The following is a 6,515-nucleotide window of genomic DNA, read 5'->3' on the forward strand; positions in this document are numbered from 1 at the left end:
GAGAAACCTGAGCTGTTTGAAAATTCTATAAAAACCCTGCAGACAATGAATTCGGGGCTCTTTCCCTATTCCGAAATGTCGGATAAGGTTAGAGACCTGGCCCAAGCGTGATTAAACAACCCTTATGTATTTGCATCGGTACACGGCTCCTGGGTGGTCTTTGGGGACCCTGAATTCTGGGCATAACAATACAAACACTTGTCTCCGACCTAATATGAAAAGGAAAAATTGGGTTAGAAAAATAGCAAGTACCCCTACAACTGCTGGTCTCCAAGAAGGTATCTCTAAGAAGGAAATGGGGGAAATCAAGAAGTTATTGAAAACAAGGGGTATAAAGGAATTGCTTCAATTTGTAGATCAGTATCGTCAACTTCCTGAGGTAATATTACTAAAATACATTGTTAGAGCAACAAATTTAGGGACAGTGTCTTTAGGTTTGAATGCTACAGAATAGAAGAATACATGTGGGTTGATGCAAGACCCACAACTCACTTTGGAACAGTCACGACTGGTAATACTACTTCCATTTACACACAACGGTAACCTAGAGGGGATGGCTAGACTAAAATTTGCAGTAAGATCTGTTTCCTGAGAAGGAAAGCTGCCCCTATTCTTCTTTACATAATCAATGGAGCACTCCAGAGTAAGCAACTAATGTATTGTCTATAGAAGGAATGTTGGAATAGCTTTATGGTGACCATGATATTCATCCAATGCATATATCCCTTAAACAGGTCACGGTAGATAAGGTAATCAAGGGAGCCCCTTCTACATGGGCACCTCATGGAATCTTACTACTGAGAAACAAAGCAAGAAGCTGTGTAAGAATTGTTGGTACAACTCCCCTGAATGGGTTTCACTGATGCAAGAAACCTAAGAGTAATTCAAAGGAGAATGGGAAGAGGCAACTGGGACAAAATTTATCCCAGTAGGAGAAAGATTTTTAGACAGTTACTGAGAAATGGGATGAATACAGTTGATACAAAAGTTCTAATACAGCACTACAGGAGGTTAGCCAGACTAAGGGAAACTTCTGCTGGAACCCCATTGTTAAAGAGGCCTAACAAAGTCTGTTCTATTACTTCTGGCCAGGAGGAATTTAATGATGGGAATTCCCACTTAAAACCTTTTGAAGCAGAGACTAAGATAACTGATCAAGATCAGGACTGACAAGAGGATCCAGGTTTTCTAGTCCAGACCCCAGCAGGGAACCTGAGACCAAATGCTCATGTGACTGTAAATTAGCTCAGGGTTGGGGAAGAGGCTTTCTTGGGGCTCCTAGACATAGGAGCCCAATGTAATGTATCCCAAAACTATTCAATAAAATATTAAAGGGGTCTAAGAAGTCCTGATATGGAGCTATAGGATGGAGTCCTGGTGTGGCACTGTGGTTAATACGCAGGACTGCAAAGTCAATTTGAACTGCATGGTCAGCAGTTCAAGCTTACCAGCTTCTCCTTAGAAACCCTATATAGGGTCACTATGGGTTGGAACCAACTTGATGGCACTTAACAACAACAAAGAATCCTAGTATGAAGCTATAGGATAAGCACTGGTGTGCAAACCACAAAGTTGGTGATTCAACTGCTCCCTGGAAACCCTATATAAGTTCTGAGTCAAAACTGTCTAAACGGCATTTAAGGACAACAAGAAGAAAAGACCCAGGGGTACGGGATGCAACAGTTGATAAGACTAAGGTGAAAGTTTGGATAAGAATTGGGAAACTTAAACATATCTTGTATGAAGTTGTTATGTCTCCCTTACCTAATTGTATTATTGGTATGGATATTATGTCTAACTGGGGAATATTCTCTCTACTTGATATTGTAAAACGGAAGGTATGTTAAGTCTGCCATAGGCCAGTATTGATTGGACATGCTAAACGGGAGCCATTAGAATTGTCAGAATCCACTCAGATTGTTAATTTGAAAAGGTATAAGATGACTGGTGGGCAAAAGGAGATTGCATGCTAAAAGCTGAAGTTTTAGTGCCAACAAATTCTCTGTATAACAATCCTATATGGCCTGTGAAAAAGACAGATAGCTCATGGAAGCTTACAATAGTCTATCAAGGGCTAAATAAAGTAGTGCCACTGGTAGCTTCAGCTGTTCTACACATGGTATCAATAGTGCAGAAAACACAACAGGTTACCACTTAGCAACAACAATACAGTAGACTAGTCTTGTGCGTGCCCTTTACTCCATCCCAATCTCAGAAGAGTCAGCCACAGCTGGTTTTCATGTGGGAAGGATTCCAATATATTTTCAGTGTTTCCACAGAACCATCTGAATTCACCAGTTTACTGTCACAGTATGGTTAGAAGAGACTTGGATTTGGTGCAGATCTCAATTGCAGTGATAACACTGTTGTTATTGTTAAGTGCCATCCAGTTGGTTTCCACTCATGGCTACCCTCTTTAGCGTTTCTGAGACTTTAAATCTTCGCCAGAGCAGAAAGCCTCATCTTTTTCCTGTGGAGCAACATACAGAAGAATAGGCTAAGAAAGATTTGAAAACAGTGGTGGCCCACATGACTAACAAAGACTGAATAATAAATCCAGCAAAATCCATAGTCCTATCCAAACAAGTGAAATTTGGGGGAACAACTTGAGCTGGAGCCACCCATTGCATTCCACAGACAACCAAGAATAAACTGCTGTCACCTCCTGTCCCCTCAAATGAAGCAAGATGCCCAATAATTAGTTTATTTGGATTCTGGAGGATGCATATTCCAAATCTGGGAATACTGCTGGTTCCTATCCATAAAAACACTCAGAAGAAAACTGCATTTAAATAGGGGCCTGAGCAACAGCAGGCTATGTTTGAGTTACAGAAAAGTCATCTCACTCTTTTTGCCTTTAGGCTATTATAATCCACATTCAGACATGATTTTAAAGGTGTCTGCCACAAGTGCTTATGCAGACTGGAGGTTATGAAAATGCTGCCCTATGATGACCACTAGGATATTCCATACTAGAACATTTCCAGATGTCACAACATGATACACTCCATTTGCCATTTGAAAGGCAATTGCTCACTTGCTATTAGGTTTTGATTGAGACTGCCTCAATGACAGAATAACATAAAATCACCATGAGGCCTGAGATACCCATAAAGTCTGGGGTAATGTACACATTTGAATAAAGAAGTCAGTAACCCAAATACTTCTATAATAAAATGGAAATGGTTCATACAGTAGCAAGTAATGGGGGGAATACAGGATGTGGACACAGATTGTACCTCCAAGGGAAACAAAAAGTGGTGACTTGAGTCACATTCTCTAGTAAAGTGTGGGCTTCCTTAACCCTTGGTTCTACCATAATTTTTATTCCTTAGCAATTATACCTTAATCCTTAAATCCACCTTAATCCTACCTCATTAACTACTCACTTCAATCTGGGTCCACAATCACAGGGATATGTGATATATAAGATTTACATCACAGAATGGAGAAATACATGGCTTGTTGTTGTTAATTGCCATCGAGTCAGTTCCAACTCATAGCGACCCTGTATATAGGGATCATAAGGAGCTACTGGTGAGTTTGAATTGCCAACCTTGTGGTTCAAATGGACCCTGGAGTACAGTGCTTTATCCTACAGCAGAAGGGCCATCATAAAAGACAGGATTTCTATCTATGCATCCATCCACTTGTAGATTATTATCACTGTAACTGCAGCATTGTGTATGCAATTGTATTTACCTCTGCTGACTTTAATTCTTTCTTTTTATAATTTTTTATTGTAAATTGAGAGAATGTTTACAGGGAAAATCGCCAGTTTTACATTCAACAACTCATACACTTTACTTCATATCAATGACTGCAATCCCCTCTCTAAGTAACAATAGTTTCCTACTACCTCCCTGTGGTTCTTATTTCCATTCCACCCTCCTCCTTCCCATTCCTTCTCAACTTTGTCCTTAGGTAATGTTGCCCTTTTGAACTTGAATAGTTGAACATTGCATCATCCATGGTGAACATACCTTACCACCAGTGTTGTTGTCTGCCCTCCTATATACCTGCCTTCTTATTGCTTAGCTGAAAATTGGGCTATGAGAGTGAGTTTTGTTCCAGACCGGAAGGGTGTTCCAGGGCCACAGTCTCAGGTTTATCCAGTTTCATCATAACAAAAAAGTCTGGTCTTTTTTTATATAAATTTTAGTTCTGTTACACATGAGAAAGCCATTTTTATAACTAAATTTTCCAGTCCAGCCATTGTCCTATGACCATATGTAATAAACTTAAGAGAACACACACTTTTAATTTTCTAACCTTAACCAATAATTTAATCCCACATATATGCAAGGAAGAGTTCCAAAGGTTCATGAAGTAGAATTAAAAGATAGAGGAGGGAGACAAGTGGCGGCACTTCCCTGACCCAACAGCACAGGTGTGGGGGCTCTGGTAGTGGGTGGACAGTGTCGCACAGGGGGGGCCCCCACCTGGTAGACAGACGGCCCTTGGGCAAACATAAGACTTTAGCCCCCAACATTGTGGACTTGCTTTTTTAAAGGGTCGAGCTGCTGGGGAGTTTTGCGTGTTTTGGACCTGCACTCATCTCCCTCTCTGGGACAGTGCCCCGCTCACGGAGCTTAGAACAAAGGGCCTGAGCAGACCGGTTTGGAGGGCTGGCACGCCCAGAGAGCCGGCGGGGCCAGAGGGACTGGCACAGTCCTTCGTGAGGGGTGGGGGCCTCGTTGACACAGGAGGCGTTGCCTACGTGGATGTAGAGCGGCCTGGGTGCCCATGGCGCAGGGAGACAGAGACAGACATTTTTGATGACCTCAAAAAGGGACACCATCAGCCCCCATCTACTAATCCCGCCCTCCACCCCCTCTGCCTAGGCTAGCCTCTGACCAAACTCCAAAGCTCAGGCCCTGCCCATCAAGGCACAATCTGAGAAGCTTTGAGGGGGTTTTCACTACCAGCGACAAGGCAATCCTGCTGTGGCTCTGAGGGTTAAGGGACCAAACTGCAGAGCCTTTTGAGCTGCAAGATCGGAGTTTGGGCCCACCAGCTGCTCCTTAGAAATCCTATATAGGTTTTTTTGTTTTGTTTTGTTTTGTTTTTCTTTTTGACCTGCGGGTTAAGGGACCAGACTGCTGAGGCTTTTGAACTGCAAGGTCCGTGGTTTGCGCCCACCAGCTGCTCCTTAGAAACCCTATAAAGGGATTTTCCTTTTTTCTCTCTCTCTATTTCTGCTCTGCGGGTTAAGGGACCAGACTGCAGAGCCTTTTGAACTTCAAGGTCGGTGGTTCGCGGCCACCAGCTGCTCCTAAAAACCCGATAAAGGGCCTTTTTTTTTTTTATTCTTTCTTTTTGTGTGTGTGACTAGAGATTGCCTTATTTAATCTCACTGTTTTTTCTAACGCTGAATCCTTTCTCCTTTTTTTTTTTTTCTTTCTTTTTTTGTCCTTTCTTCTTTGCGGTTGTTGGTTTTTGTCTTGCTTCATTATTATCTCCTTATCGCTTTTGTTTTTAAATTTGCTTTTAATTTTGTTTTCTACCCGACTGGTGCTGCTTGGCAGTCACATAGCCTCCCTTCTGCTTTCGGAAAACTCCCTTTTTCCCTTTGATTTTGATCTTGGCTTTGTTCTCTACCCGACTGGTGTTGTTTGGCTGCCACATAGAAGAGTGAAAAGGGACGACCACATCCGGATCACATCCTCCTGGAGGCAATCAGAAAACATAAAAAGTTACCAAGCTACATACTTAATTAATTATTAGGGCCACAGATAAACATTAAAAATGTCCAAGAAGCAAAGGCAGATGTCCATATTGGCACATGTCAAAAAAAAAAAGGATAAAATATCTGAGAAAAATGAGCCAGAAGTAGAACTTCTCTCCATGCTGGAAGGTGGGCAGGCCTTGGAAATACCTGAGAAAGAATTCAGAAAAATTATTATAAAATGTTTCAAAAACACTTTACAATGGAGTTGAGAAAAATAAGGAAGAAGTCAGAAAAGCGCTACAGGAACAATCAAACAAGATAGATACAGCACTGGTAAACAATCCAAAACGTACATAAAGAGGCCCAAACAATCACAACAAAATGGAAGAAATCGAAAACTCCCTGAAAGGGCAGAAGAGTAGAATAGATGAGATGGAAGGAAGAATCAGTGAGCTGGAAGACAAGTCTCTCAATACCACTAAGATAGAAGAACAAACCCAAAAAAGGGTAAAAAAAAAATTCAGAGGAAGGTTTAATATTCATGTTGGACAACATGAAGAGGAATAAGCTAAGAATTATTGGCATTCCAGAACAAAATGAGTCACACAAGTCTACAAAGGAAATAGTCGAAGAACTACTGGAAGAAAATTTCTCTAAAATCCTAAGGCCGAAAAGATAGCCATAAAAGAAGTACAACGAAGTCCAGGAAGGGTGAACCCCAAAAGAAAATCACCAAGACATATCATAGTCAAGCTCTCCAAACTCAAAGACAAGGAAACACTCCTGAAAGCAGCAAGAGAAAAGAGAGGGGTCACATACAAGGGCAAACAAGTCAGACTAAGCT

The sequence above is a fragment of the Chrysochloris asiatica genome, unplaced genomic scaffold (genome assembly GCF_000296735.1).
Source record: "Chrysochloris asiatica unplaced genomic scaffold, ChrAsi1.0 scaffold00533, whole genome shotgun sequence".
Lineage (NCBI taxonomy): Eukaryota > Metazoa > Chordata > Mammalia > Afrosoricida > Chrysochloridae > Chrysochloris > Chrysochloris asiatica.